Source organism: Myiozetetes cayanensis, unplaced genomic scaffold, assembly GCF_022539395.1.
Source record: "Myiozetetes cayanensis isolate MyiCay16 unplaced genomic scaffold, myiCay2020 scf9, whole genome shotgun sequence".
NCBI lineage: Eukaryota > Metazoa > Chordata > Aves > Passeriformes > Tyrannidae > Myiozetetes > Myiozetetes cayanensis.
In genome coordinates this window covers 22,041,820-22,053,953 of record NW_026088185.1, presented here as the reverse complement: position 1 = coordinate 22,053,953, position 12,134 = coordinate 22,041,820, and the positions used below count along the sequence as shown (strand labels likewise).

The 12,134-nt window shown below is 40.5% G+C and overlaps 1 protein-coding gene across 3 annotated transcripts in view; it reads right to left on the bottom strand.

Moving 5' to 3' along the window:
• The window catches only part of ITGB6 (integrin subunit beta 6), a 49,568-nt gene extending 41,484 nt beyond the window's left edge, over window positions 1-8,084 (bottom strand). For 2 of the 3 annotated variants that reach the window (XM_050340140.1, XM_050340139.1), the window contains exons 1-2: window positions 7,396-8,084; window positions 6,503-6,739 (exon numbers count right to left, since the gene is read on the bottom strand). The gene's annotated coding sequence lies outside the window, so the exon portion shown is untranslated. Of the gene's footprint in view, window positions 1-6,502; window positions 6,760-7,395 lie in introns of all 3 variants that reach the window. The other variant, XM_050340141.1, reaches the window with a different exon arrangement.
• Window positions 8,085-12,134: the final 4,050 nt, after the last annotated feature.

The window sequence follows — 12,134 nt, the reverse complement described above, 5'->3', positions numbered from 1 at the left end:
TTCAAGTGTTGTTTACAGATAGCATGTTAGTAAACTTGACAGATCTGACTGCACCCACTGCTTCTAGGTTACCAAAATATCGTTTTCACTGATCATCTGGTATGGCAGGGATTTCTTCCCCTACCACTTTCACTCTCTTTGCTCACTCCTAATTTTTTTTTTTTTTTAAGGATTTGTAAGGTGCTAACACCCTTCACTCTCTACTTACAGTGCAAATTACAGATGTTTAAATTATTTTTAAATTAAATTAATTCTAATAGGTTTAGAACCTTCAACCAATTTACATCACTAACTAATTCCTTTAGGTACAATATTTCACAAAGAGAAATTTTGAGAAACCAACAGGCCTATTCTTGTTCATTCTTTCACTTATTTTGAGTTTAATCAAGCTGGGATAACTTTAGCTACGTTATTTTCTACAAGCAGCTGCTCTGTGTCATCACTACTACCTAACAAAGACCACCTAGAATAGCATCATGGTAGTCCAGTGACTGCTCAGTGATGAAATCTGCCAGCTATTATACCCTGGAATAACTGGCTCTATCGTTATCAGGAACATTTGCTTTATACTCTATTTCTGACGAGTTAAAATCTCCTTCAATGAGGCAATGCTTGGGAGTTTCTCTTCCATGTTTCCAGTAATCTGATTTAGATCTAAGCATAACAGTTCCTTAGTGGTCCTTCAGAAGACCTTTAGTTTGACAAATTCCATTCTGCCCATGCTACCTTTCTCTGTGTTTGTTTCTGTGCGTGTTTGCACGTGATTTTTGTACACAAACATCTCAGTCCTCTTGTATGACTATGTGCAATTTTTTAAAAATTATCACATTCCTCTTATACCTGACATCCAGGCCACACACATCACATTCCTCCTCATGCCACTGCTGATTTTGCCTGTTCATTTCTTTCCCCATTTCTTGCTCCATCTTTGCTCCCATTTCTTTCTCTCCTATATATTCACCACTTTCTGCTTTTCAGAACCAGGCGTGGAAGTTACTCACAAGTGTTCCCCAAAGATTCTCTAGTATTTCTTAGTTTACAACTCTTTTACTTATTAAACTGATATATTAATATATATGCTGTTATCATCTATTATTTTTAGCATGCTACAAGATCTAATCCTATTATACTATATTGATATAAATTATAACAATCCTGGTTCCAGAAAATTAATACCGTGCCTGCTGCAATGTAGGTCATGTAGTTTGTGTGAAAAATATTCTTTCTTCTCAAAAGTTACATGCCTTACAACACTCTGCATAACACCAGTTCTTAAGACATCTGCTGCTCTTTATTATCTCGCATGCTTTAACACACCCTCTTCAGGAATGAAACCCTGAAGTGGGAGCTTTTCCTTCAGGACAAACCTACTCACACAGATTTCCTCTGTTTTTTTGTTCTTTCCATTGCTCCCTCCTTCAGTCTTTTATCCTACAATGTGATCTGGTACAGTTATATTTCATCCCAGAGAGTATTGTATTGCCAGAGGCACTAAAATGGCTTCTGTCTTATATAAATGGGATAAATAATAAAACTCCATGCACATACTCTGTGTACATTTGCCTGGAATACAAACTCATTTTAGCTTAAAACTATGCTCTAAGAGTACCTCTGTCCTTATATTTATGAGGCAGGTTTAAAATTGCTTCCATTAAAAGAAGTGTGTTTCTGCATGAAAGAACTAAAATGAAAACTTTTTAAACTCGAGTAACTATATAAGATGTCTCATCAGTTCTCCTGGAGATATTTTAGTCATTGGGAGTTAATTATTACCTGAAATTACAGGAAAAACCTATTCAAAGCTATTCTACCATATAGTGTTGTGTTAGGGAAGAAATGCAGACACTGACTCATAACTGTCAGTTATTTATTGAGTCAGTTATGGTGTGACTCTTTCCAACATTGTTTTTGCTTTTGATTTACAGTAAGATACTGATCTGGTGGATGAGACTCTCTCAATTAGAGCAAGACCTTACCCACCCTAATCAGGAGAGACATTTGAGTGTCTAACTACCATAGGGTCGCTACAAAATTTTAAAACTGCATGAGAAATACTCATAAAGGTAAAGAGGTTAATGAGTTAACATAAATTTGAAAGAGGCATCTGAATGCCCTTTTATATCAGAAAGTGATAGCTATACGCAGCAGCTGAGAGGAATAGGAAAAATCAAGGAAAAATTTAACAGGTCAAACAGGTGCTATGGTTGCTCCCAGAAACTGTGCCAAGTCATGGATATGGAGATAAGCAAACCTCCACGGAACAGCAGTCACAGAGCTTGGGCTGACACACAGGAGATGCCTCACTGCACTTTCTGCAGACACAGTCAAGAGCAAACTTGTTTCTAACTTGGGGATATCAGATGCTTACTACTACAGACTACATCTTTCTTCCTGTACTAAAAAGCTAAGCAAGTTCCTCTCTGGGTCTGTAGTGTGTGTGAACTTTCCTGAATGTAGGAAAAACAGAAACTCCTTCTTCTGCCTGTGTCATGTTAACCTGAAGATTAGACAGGATGGGTACATGACCTACAAGTCAAAAATCATGGTAACCCTTTCAGGTAAGATTATCTAATAAATAGTGTCAGCAGCGGCCTGGATACGCTAAGAATGTCTTATGGAAAGTGCATATTTTTCACATTCTCACGATGTTAGCATTTTCTGTCTCATTGTGAAAGTTGATCAATATTTATGGTTTTAAACATACAGAGAAGCAAACAAAACCATTGCAGTTATTTATTCAGATTGTGCTGACACACAACTATCCACAATGTCTGTGCAGTCATATTACCGATAAAATCACTCACTTTTACTAGGTCTCTTTCATCATCAGTTTGTTCATGTGAAGTAATAAAGCCTATTTTTCCTTCATTCTGAACCGATGTTTATGTTCTCATGTTTTACCACCTGATTCATCCTCACCACTTTTATAGGAGTATTTTTCTTTTCTTCCCCTGCTGCTTCAAAAATCCCTTCTTAGGTTTATTTGCTATGCTTGCGGATTGAGCAATGACAGTTTGATTTAGCTCATGCTTCTGAACTTACATGTTAATGAATCTTTCAAGACTAGGCCTTTTGCTTACATTCTTTTAAGTTCATAGTCTCCATAGTGTATAGTTTTCTTTACGAACCTGGTACTGTGCTTCTTCTGTTGTTATAGTGATGCTTGAGGAAGATTGTTCCTTGGAAGTAATTGCCTCACTCTTACAACCAGAACCAGTCCAGGTTCGGGGGCAGACAGAGCATCAGAAGCTCCAATCTGGACAGCCTTCCTGCCTGAAGAAATTCCTGAGTGCAGCTCTTGTGGCAGAAATCTGACAATTTCTTTTGTTTATAATGTCTATTAATACTCTGAATAACAGCACAGGCATCACAGAGGCCTTGATTTCATTTCACAAGGACAGCAGGTAAATATTGCCAGAAAAATAACAGTCCACTGTCAGGAACAGGGGATTTCCAAATCTGAGCCTGAAAGCCTGGGTGGAGGACAGCCAAGCACAGGAGATGTGGAAGCCAGGAAAGGGTCAGAGAGGGAGCAAAGCTTGCTGAAGCTGATTTTTAACAACCATTGGAAGTGTTGGCTGTAGCTTTAATATCCACTGCTGTTGGATGAGATTAATTGCTGCTAGAATGGCACTCAAGAAAGCAAGAACTATCTTCTAGGGATAACAAGGTTCATCATTCCAAGTAGGTTTTCTGCCCTGGGGAGAAATGACAGCATTTGCAGTCCTATCCTTAGACTGTTCTGCTAAGGGAAGAAAAACCAATCTCTCCATGACCCTAATAAGACACCTCAGCAGACATAGCTAGGAGGCTTTATCATATGACTGCCACTCCTAGGTAGACTGTCAGAGCCTCATTTCAGGAGCAGCACTAAATGAAACCTCATTGGGACCAGGATCTACCCCTCAGATAACAGGCCACGGATGGCCGAGGATTGCCTCATCAGGTTTCAGGCTGTCTGGGTGCCAGCAATGGGAAACAAACCCTAAAGGAGAAACCTATCCCTGGATTTGCAACTCTGTAGCCCAGGAAAAAGATGAGAACTGCTGCCAGAGCAGCACTCCTCCAGCTCTGCTCTACTGAACTTACCCCACCTGCTTCGAGTGCAACTGGAAAAAAGTGCTGAGTAAGTGTACAGGAAAATCAGATGCATTCATTCATGTTTTCTTTTATATAGGATACCAGAGAGCAAGACAGATCAGAGTTTTGAATGCCATTCAGATGCTGACCAGGGGACAGACATCTGATTTAAGAGGCATATTCCTATCTTCCTAAACTTTCAAAAAGAAATATTGTTAATGACAGGACAGGCATCTCATGCTTTTCCCCAAGCTCCTTCACTCTTAACTGATAGCTTGAATGTTTAATTAAAGCTTTGACAGAGGAGTAGATCAGCACTACTGTATCATTTTCCCTTCAAGGCATGCTTCAGCAAGCTGATGCAGATTGCTAGGTCGATGAGATATATCAATATTATAAGACACCACATGTCAGGCTGAACACATTGAAGGCTGTGTTAAATTTGAACATAGATCATGAATCACTCAAACTTATTCAGCCAACCAGAATTAATAATAAAATTATGAGTAACAAGGGGCTTTTGTTTTTTTGGTTTTATATAAGCAGGAGGATGAGGCATCTGAACAAAGGTTCATATGAGACAACTGTAACTTTGCTCATGTAGGAATGGTTCAGATATTTGAATCACAGAAAAATCTACATTTGTGTTTTGTTGAAGACTTCACCCTAGCTTCCTGAGAATTAAAACTTTGACAACTTGATTTGGGCAGAGACTGTTAAGACCGTCAAGTCTGGTAAAAAATAATAAGCTGTATATAAAACAAAAGCTTTTAAGAAAGTTTTCCCCTATATCTCCTGAAGAGAGAACAGGTCATGTTCCAGTTGAATGCTACTTTAATTACTTTTATTCTTTTTCACCATTTATTAACCTTGTTAGCTAAATTTTCTTACAAAGATATTCATCTGTCAGGTTATTTTAGATTAGATTTCAAACACAAACTCAGTCACTGAAGTGCATTGAATAGTCCTTGACTCTGTTGGTACTAACAATGACTCTATGCCCTACACATCATGATAAGTATTTACATGTTCTTACATACTTTGAACAATATGTCATCATGATTCATCATTCTTTATCTGTCTTTATTTCTGCTGATTTTGCTTCTTTTATAGCTCAGCTCTGTCTAGACCAACATACAACTCCTTCTAAACACAAGCTTAATCATACCTAGACTTGTAAGCTCAGCTGGGGAAAGAGGTGGTGCTCTCATCAGATTAATAGTTTGCTTTTATATTTCAGTAGCATGGAAAAATTTTGTTCTCAGAAAAAAAAAAATGGGTTTTTTTTCCCCTCCTATTGTAGGATGTGCATTGATGAGGAATCTGACAATGACATTCACTGCAGACTATTATTAAAAGCACTTGCTGCAATAAGATTACTCATTCACTTTCTGCACATATTTGGTAAGCGTGTGGTACCTCAGAACCTGTGCCTGTCACTGGGACCAGCACAGAAGCACTCACTGAACACCACAGCTCTACCAGAAGGAAGAGGACTGCTTTTTGGCATCGGGAATAGCAGTAGCTCAAGAGCGAAAGACCATTGTTCGTAAGTGGCACAGTCATCAGAGACGGTGGCACAGCAAAAGAAGCGCTGAGAGCACTGCAACCAGAGACGCAAGTAACAGGTCTATTCATAGCCCTGCTTTTCCCCAGGGAATGGCGTCTTGCGAGTGACTTCATTAGCTGCTGACAGCAGACAGACTGCGCCGCGCTGGGAGCGAAAGGGAAACACTCATCAGATGGCCCCAGCCACAACTGAGGAAATGCACACAAGAGATAACTGGCAAGTGTGGTGCTTTCCTTGCTGTTCAGAAGAAGCTAGTCAGATCCCTGAATGCAGTGCTGTATTTCTTTTCTTTTGGCAGGGCTCTCTTCTTGTGTACAGACTCGCTCTGCACAAAGGGTGCTGCTGTCGATTCAATGCACCCTTGGAAACTGCCCAGGCTGTGGGAGATGGGGTCTGAATTCCAGATCAGTTGTTAATTGTAAGAAAAAAACTCAAACATCTTGGTATTTGTTACTTTTAATAGTCAGAAGAAGACACCCACCAAGCTTTGTTACCTGCCATGCAAATCTGGACTGTGTCTGACTTCTCGCGCTGTGTGCAATTGAACTTCCCTCGCTGCATGGCCAGCAGGATGTGTGCTCTCTTTGGTGTCTTCAATGTATTTACTCACAGAACAGGGTCACACAGCCCAGATGACCTGTACCCATAAAACCATGGATCCCCACTCTCTTCACAAGATTAAACACATCCCTCCCTACTGAACCAACTTTGAGGGTATTGGTTGTTTGCCTGCCAGTGCCCTCCACACTCAAAAGATCTTACTAACAGCTAAAGAGCTGAAACACAAGGTTTTCTACACACAAGTACTTTCTATTTTTCTCCAAAAGTTTACAGAAAAACACGTTGCCTTACCTGCTGTTCCCCAGTACACTTGTGCATTTTCCGGGTGCAGAGCAGACTTGCCAACCTCACAGCCATCCCTGCGCTGCAGCCCAGCTTTCTGCTGGATCACAGGGAGCTCCTCGTTCTCTGTGTGGCAGCTGCCTTGCTGCTTGCCAGCCCTGAAGCCAAGCCTCCTTTTTAAAAGCACACCACCATCCTCCTTCTAACTTCATTTTCCTCTGTGGATTCTTCAGGCTCTCCAAGTGTCTGTGTTTCAAACATTAATACTTTGATTACTGGTTTTCTTTAGCAGGTTTTCTACTCTCCAAACCCTATCTCCTATAGAAAGTTTGACAAAAACTGGCCTAAAATGCCTTTAGTTGAAGTCCTGTTCTTCCCAGAGGAAACACTACTAGTCCTTCATAACCAAGCAGGCTATTTATGGGAATGGTGAGAGTACAATGGTGACAGCATGAGGCTGTCCAGACAAGACAGGATGATAGAGACTGTTCATAAAATCAAATCTGGAATTCACGTGTTGTATGTCAATAGCGATTTAAGCAACCACTTTCTTTCTCTGTTCCAGAGGGAAGAAATAAGAGCCTTCTTAGCACAAGGACACACAGGACATTGTCACTGGAATAATAAATCCATTATTTTAAAAAATAATGTTGAAGTTTTGTATCTCTTGTAATCATAATTCCCACTCTTTCTGCAATGCAGTGTTTCTGCCTCTTGTGCACCTGCTTTCACACTTCCCAAGGGAGCTTCTTCCCCATAAACTGCATTGCAGTTTCATCTTAATAGACACACAACTAGTTTCTTTGATCTGAGCAGCAGAATACAATTAGTTTGGGATAAAGAATAGAGGGATCCCAGACAAGCCTCAGACAAAACCAGAAGTGACAGGGAGGCAGAATTACCTTAGGGAATGCACAAGGAAGCATCAGTGCCAGCTGGGTTGTGAATCAGAGCAGCAAACAGCTGTAACACTTCTAAGGTACTCGGTGGGAAGCCAGGCATAAAAAGCAGAAGCATCCCAGTGTACACATAATTTCCCTGTGCAGGAGATGAGGAGCTGGGGAAGCACTGTAAGAAAAGGGAAAAAACATGTTTAAAGCAGACAGAGATGAGATAAAGATCTAATGTAGGATTAGGAATGCACCTAATGAAGGATTAGAAAAACCTGTGAAGAGGCAGGAAAATTACATTACTTGGAGTGGGGCTGGGAGCTGCAGTGCGTGGGACACCCTGCAGTAGCACAGTGGGTTCAGCAGCCCACTGGCCCATTTCCCATGGCCAGGCTGCCCTGAGACAGGGGCAGAGGAGCCCAGTGCAGGCCCCACGGGTTCCAGCTGAGGACCCCTCACCACCAGAACTGCCACTTTTCCCTCTACCTACAGTAAGAAATAAAGCCACCACCCAACCTCTGCAAGACCCAAGTAGGAAGATAACAATAAGCTCATGTTCCACCCTGCCTCGTCAGCCCTTTGGGCTGATGCACAAAGGTGGAGAGGCAACGGCACCCTGTGCTGACTCTCCCCGTGTTGAAGGCGTGTGGGGTGTGCTGCCAGGGAACAAACACCCTTTACTGTCCTCTCCCGCACCCACCTACAAAGAAATGCAGCCCCTTAGCAAACTTCACCCACCTTGCACTTACGGATGACTCCCACCTGAGAGCTGGTGGCACAGTCCCTGCAGCAGCTGCGGGGTCCCTCGGAGGCTGGGTGATGTGGGGTGCTGCAGTGCACCCCCACCAAGGTCTGCACCACTCGAGCTCTGCTCAGCCTGTCCCTGTCCTGAGCCACTCTCAGATGGGGCCAGTTGAGCTGCAAAGTGGCACTCAGTGAGGACCACATTTGGAGAGCAGAGCCTAGGGAGACAAGCTGTGGGGACTGCTGGAGGCTACTTCTTTCACGTCAGTGTCACCCATGACTGTGTTTGCTTTTTGACAGAAAGTTGCCTTAGGCCAGAGATGGCTCTGTGTTTAGTCCAGCCTGTGCTGGGGTGTGAAAGGACAGTGGTGGAAGGCAATTTCCCCACAAAAGCATCCAAGCTGCAGAGGTGCATCAGAGCAGAGGGAGAAGGGGAACAAATGACAATCGAAAGAGCTTCAGGGAGTCAGGCATGGACCCAAAGTGGAATTAATAAGTGAAGCAGTAAGGTCAGAGTAGAAGAAATAGGTTATATTGTACAAGAAGAATCCCTTAGAATTGGGTGGAAAAACTATCAGAGCACAAATTTTGCTCTGAAGGAGAAGTAACATCTGTGGTCCCCCTATAAACCCACATCATGGCTTTTCACTGATATGTCCCTGAAAACTAATTAGAGCCTGAAGTTGTAAATTGGCAGTTGGAGGCCAGAAGCACCAAAAAACCATGGATCCTGCAAGAAAGCCCACCACGTGCTCCTCCAGCCAGGAGTCATGTGGGATGGGGAGCACTTGTCTGCCCTCCCCATTTTTGACTGACAGTCAGGTACAGGGAGACATAAATTGCCTTAGCAAATTGTGTCCGGTGCATGGGGTTACTGAGCAGCAATTCCCTGATGGACCAAAAGCCCAAGCTGCTTGTGGCAGCTGAGGAGCACAAGGCAAAGGGAGGCTGAGCTGTCCTGAGAGCAGTAGGTGAGACCCAGCACATCAGCAGCACCCGAGATCTCCCCTGACTTCTCACAAACCCAGCAGCCCAGCCCCATGTACCAGGTGCTGATATGCATTTATAGGTATTTATATAATACCAATCAGAAAGACTATTTTCCTGAGCTTTTACCATCAATGTGGCACTAGGTCTGTGACACACTAGGGAATTCCATTATGGACCTTCAAAAATGGAATTTAAATGGCTACAGAATGACTTGCTAATAATAAGTGGCAATAAAACTTCTCTGCTGAGTAAAAATATCACATGAAAAGAGGAAGACCAAGCGCTTCCATATTGTGTTTGCCTACCAAACACCTTCCAATAGACATGACTGGATTTTTGCTTTGATACCTGGAGGAATATATTGCTAACAACTAGAACTGAATTTGTACTTAGATATGTATTCCAGGGAAAAATATTACCCAAGTTGTCAGCAGTAGTAGCACATCATTACCTTTTTTTTTTTTTCTTCATACAGGCACAGAATTAAAACATTAATTTCCTTCTTAAATAAAGATATAAGGCTCGACTCATCTCACATATAATTTTGTAATTTTGATCCTGTTCATTGATTTATTTCTTCAGTAATCCCTAAGGATCAAAAATCATGGAAAATTTGAAGGGAAAGAGGATGTTTGTTAAACACAACTATAGGTGCCTTAATGCATGAACAATAAGTAATTATAAACAGAAATTATTTTTCCTGGAATAAAATGCAGACCCCCTTAATACCCAGAAATTCTCTGCTTTTCTTCAGAGCAAACATTTATTGGCAACATACACTTCTCTGAACTAGGTAAAAATCACAGCTGCAAGAACAGTGGTAAACAAGAGGTTTGAACATGCAATGAACAAATTACATGTAGAATTATTTTTGACAGGCTCAGGGAAATCAAATGCTGTTATTGCTTACGACAGTCCATCTCAGTGACCATATTGAATTTGCCTAGATACATCCCTGAGAGCAAAAACTGCAGCTGCCTGGCATAAAACCTATAGATACAGAAGCCAAACAAAATCCTGTGTAAGAACTTTATCAGAGCAGGGAGGATAAACTCCTTTATACCCTTGCTATGCAAAATTAAGTGACAGAAGTACCTGAATATTTTATGGGACAGACTCTTCTGCTTTATATTTATTCAAGGTGTACAAAAACCTCAGGTCTGTGTTTTTGAAGATATTTACTTGATCTGTGGTTAAATCTTTGAGTCAAATTAGTGCTAAGTTAAGTCACACCACTTTACATCATGATGGACAAATATTGCCTTTACTTGATTTGCAGATACAAAAGGTGCTGGAGGTAGTGGTGGAGACAGTCTGTATGTTATTACTTCTATTACACTGCTACCTTAAGCAGAAACAGAACTTTGTGGTAGAAATTGTACAAATATCATTAGATGCAACTCATACCCAGAAACTCAACACAGATGAATTAGTTCACAGCAACAGAGGTAAATTTTGCACAGAAGTTGCTAGAAAAGGGGCATGACAATGGGGATGGGCTCAGAGCATGATGCAATCTGTTAGCAAACTGCAGCAGAAGACTTTATGGACTGAGGAGGGACTTTGTGATTCTAGAGGAGCAAATGAGCTTTGCTTCTGTTGTCTGGTAAGGGGACTGCTGAGGACCGTGCTGGGGAGAAATAAGGCACCATTCAGGGTCTGCCCCAGACCAAGTAAAGTGTCAGAAATTACTTTTCAGAACAGAATTTTGTAGTAAATATATGAGTTCTATTTTATCACTCATAAGCCTGAGTGGAGTGAAATGTAACATAGGGTTAATAATATCAAAGTATCAATAAGGAAAATTTACATCAAAATATGATTTCCATAATTAATAAAACAGGTAACTATTATTATACTATGCAATGAATGGTTACATGTGACATGTGGGACTGAATTCTTAGCAACACCACAGATTGTTTTATTACAACTTTACAATTGCTTTTTTAAAACATTCATAATACAGTGAAATATCTGAATAAGCCTGAATGAGTCTTATTTATTTATTACTATTATTTATTACTGCATAAATGGACTCTGACCTTAATTCGTGTTTAAAAAATCAAAGATATTAAAGTGATACATAGTTACAGCAACACTAAAAAAAAAATCTAAACTTCAAACATATTATTTTTATAGCCAAATCAATTTCTGAAAAACCTTACACAGTAAAGGATATACCACTAAACCTTCTATGTTATTTATACAAATTATAAAAATAAATGAGCACTGACAAATTTATCTGTATTTCAGAATGAATTATGTTCTCTTTTGCAGCCAGCATCGTATTTGATCAAGAAACTCATTGGAACCACAGGGAAATTTTTTTTATTCCAATTCATCAGTTGAATGTACTTTTTAACATTATTAGCTGCAAATTAGAGTGATAATAGAAACAGACCTAGAAGAGGTACTCTGAAGCCTTTAACCATGCTCTGCACTACTTACCATTCAGGACAGACATTTCAATTCAGAAAGTGCTGAATGAATTACCAGCCCCATTGTCCAGAACCTCTGCTAGACATATCATTTGTCTCTGTTGTGGTAATAAAGAGATTCCTGGTATTCTGGTATTAAGAAACCAGAAATAATATATTAGTTTTACTTTTCCACTGCTACTTAATAATGAATGCATACAATGGAGCACGTAGTTTAGAAGACTATGAAGATAGTATCCTATTGAATGACAGACTGTCTGGTTGATTTACATGAAATACCAAGTGCTTGTATGAGAAAAGGTTAAAATTAGATTGACGAGCAAATGTGCTACCAGACTGCTGGCTGACAAATGGCAAAGTTATGCCAATGTATTACTTATTCTGGAGGCGCCCAAGAAGCAAGCAGGAGGATAGTAATTCATGTGCTAGAATACATTCACATTTAGCATAAACAAAGAGTCCTCAGGGTCTGCAACAGGAACATATTAGCTACATGTAATTTATGCCAACCACTAAGTCAGTGGAACAATTTCATTATTAGATACGGAATTTGAATGACTTGTGATTTCTTAAGTCAAG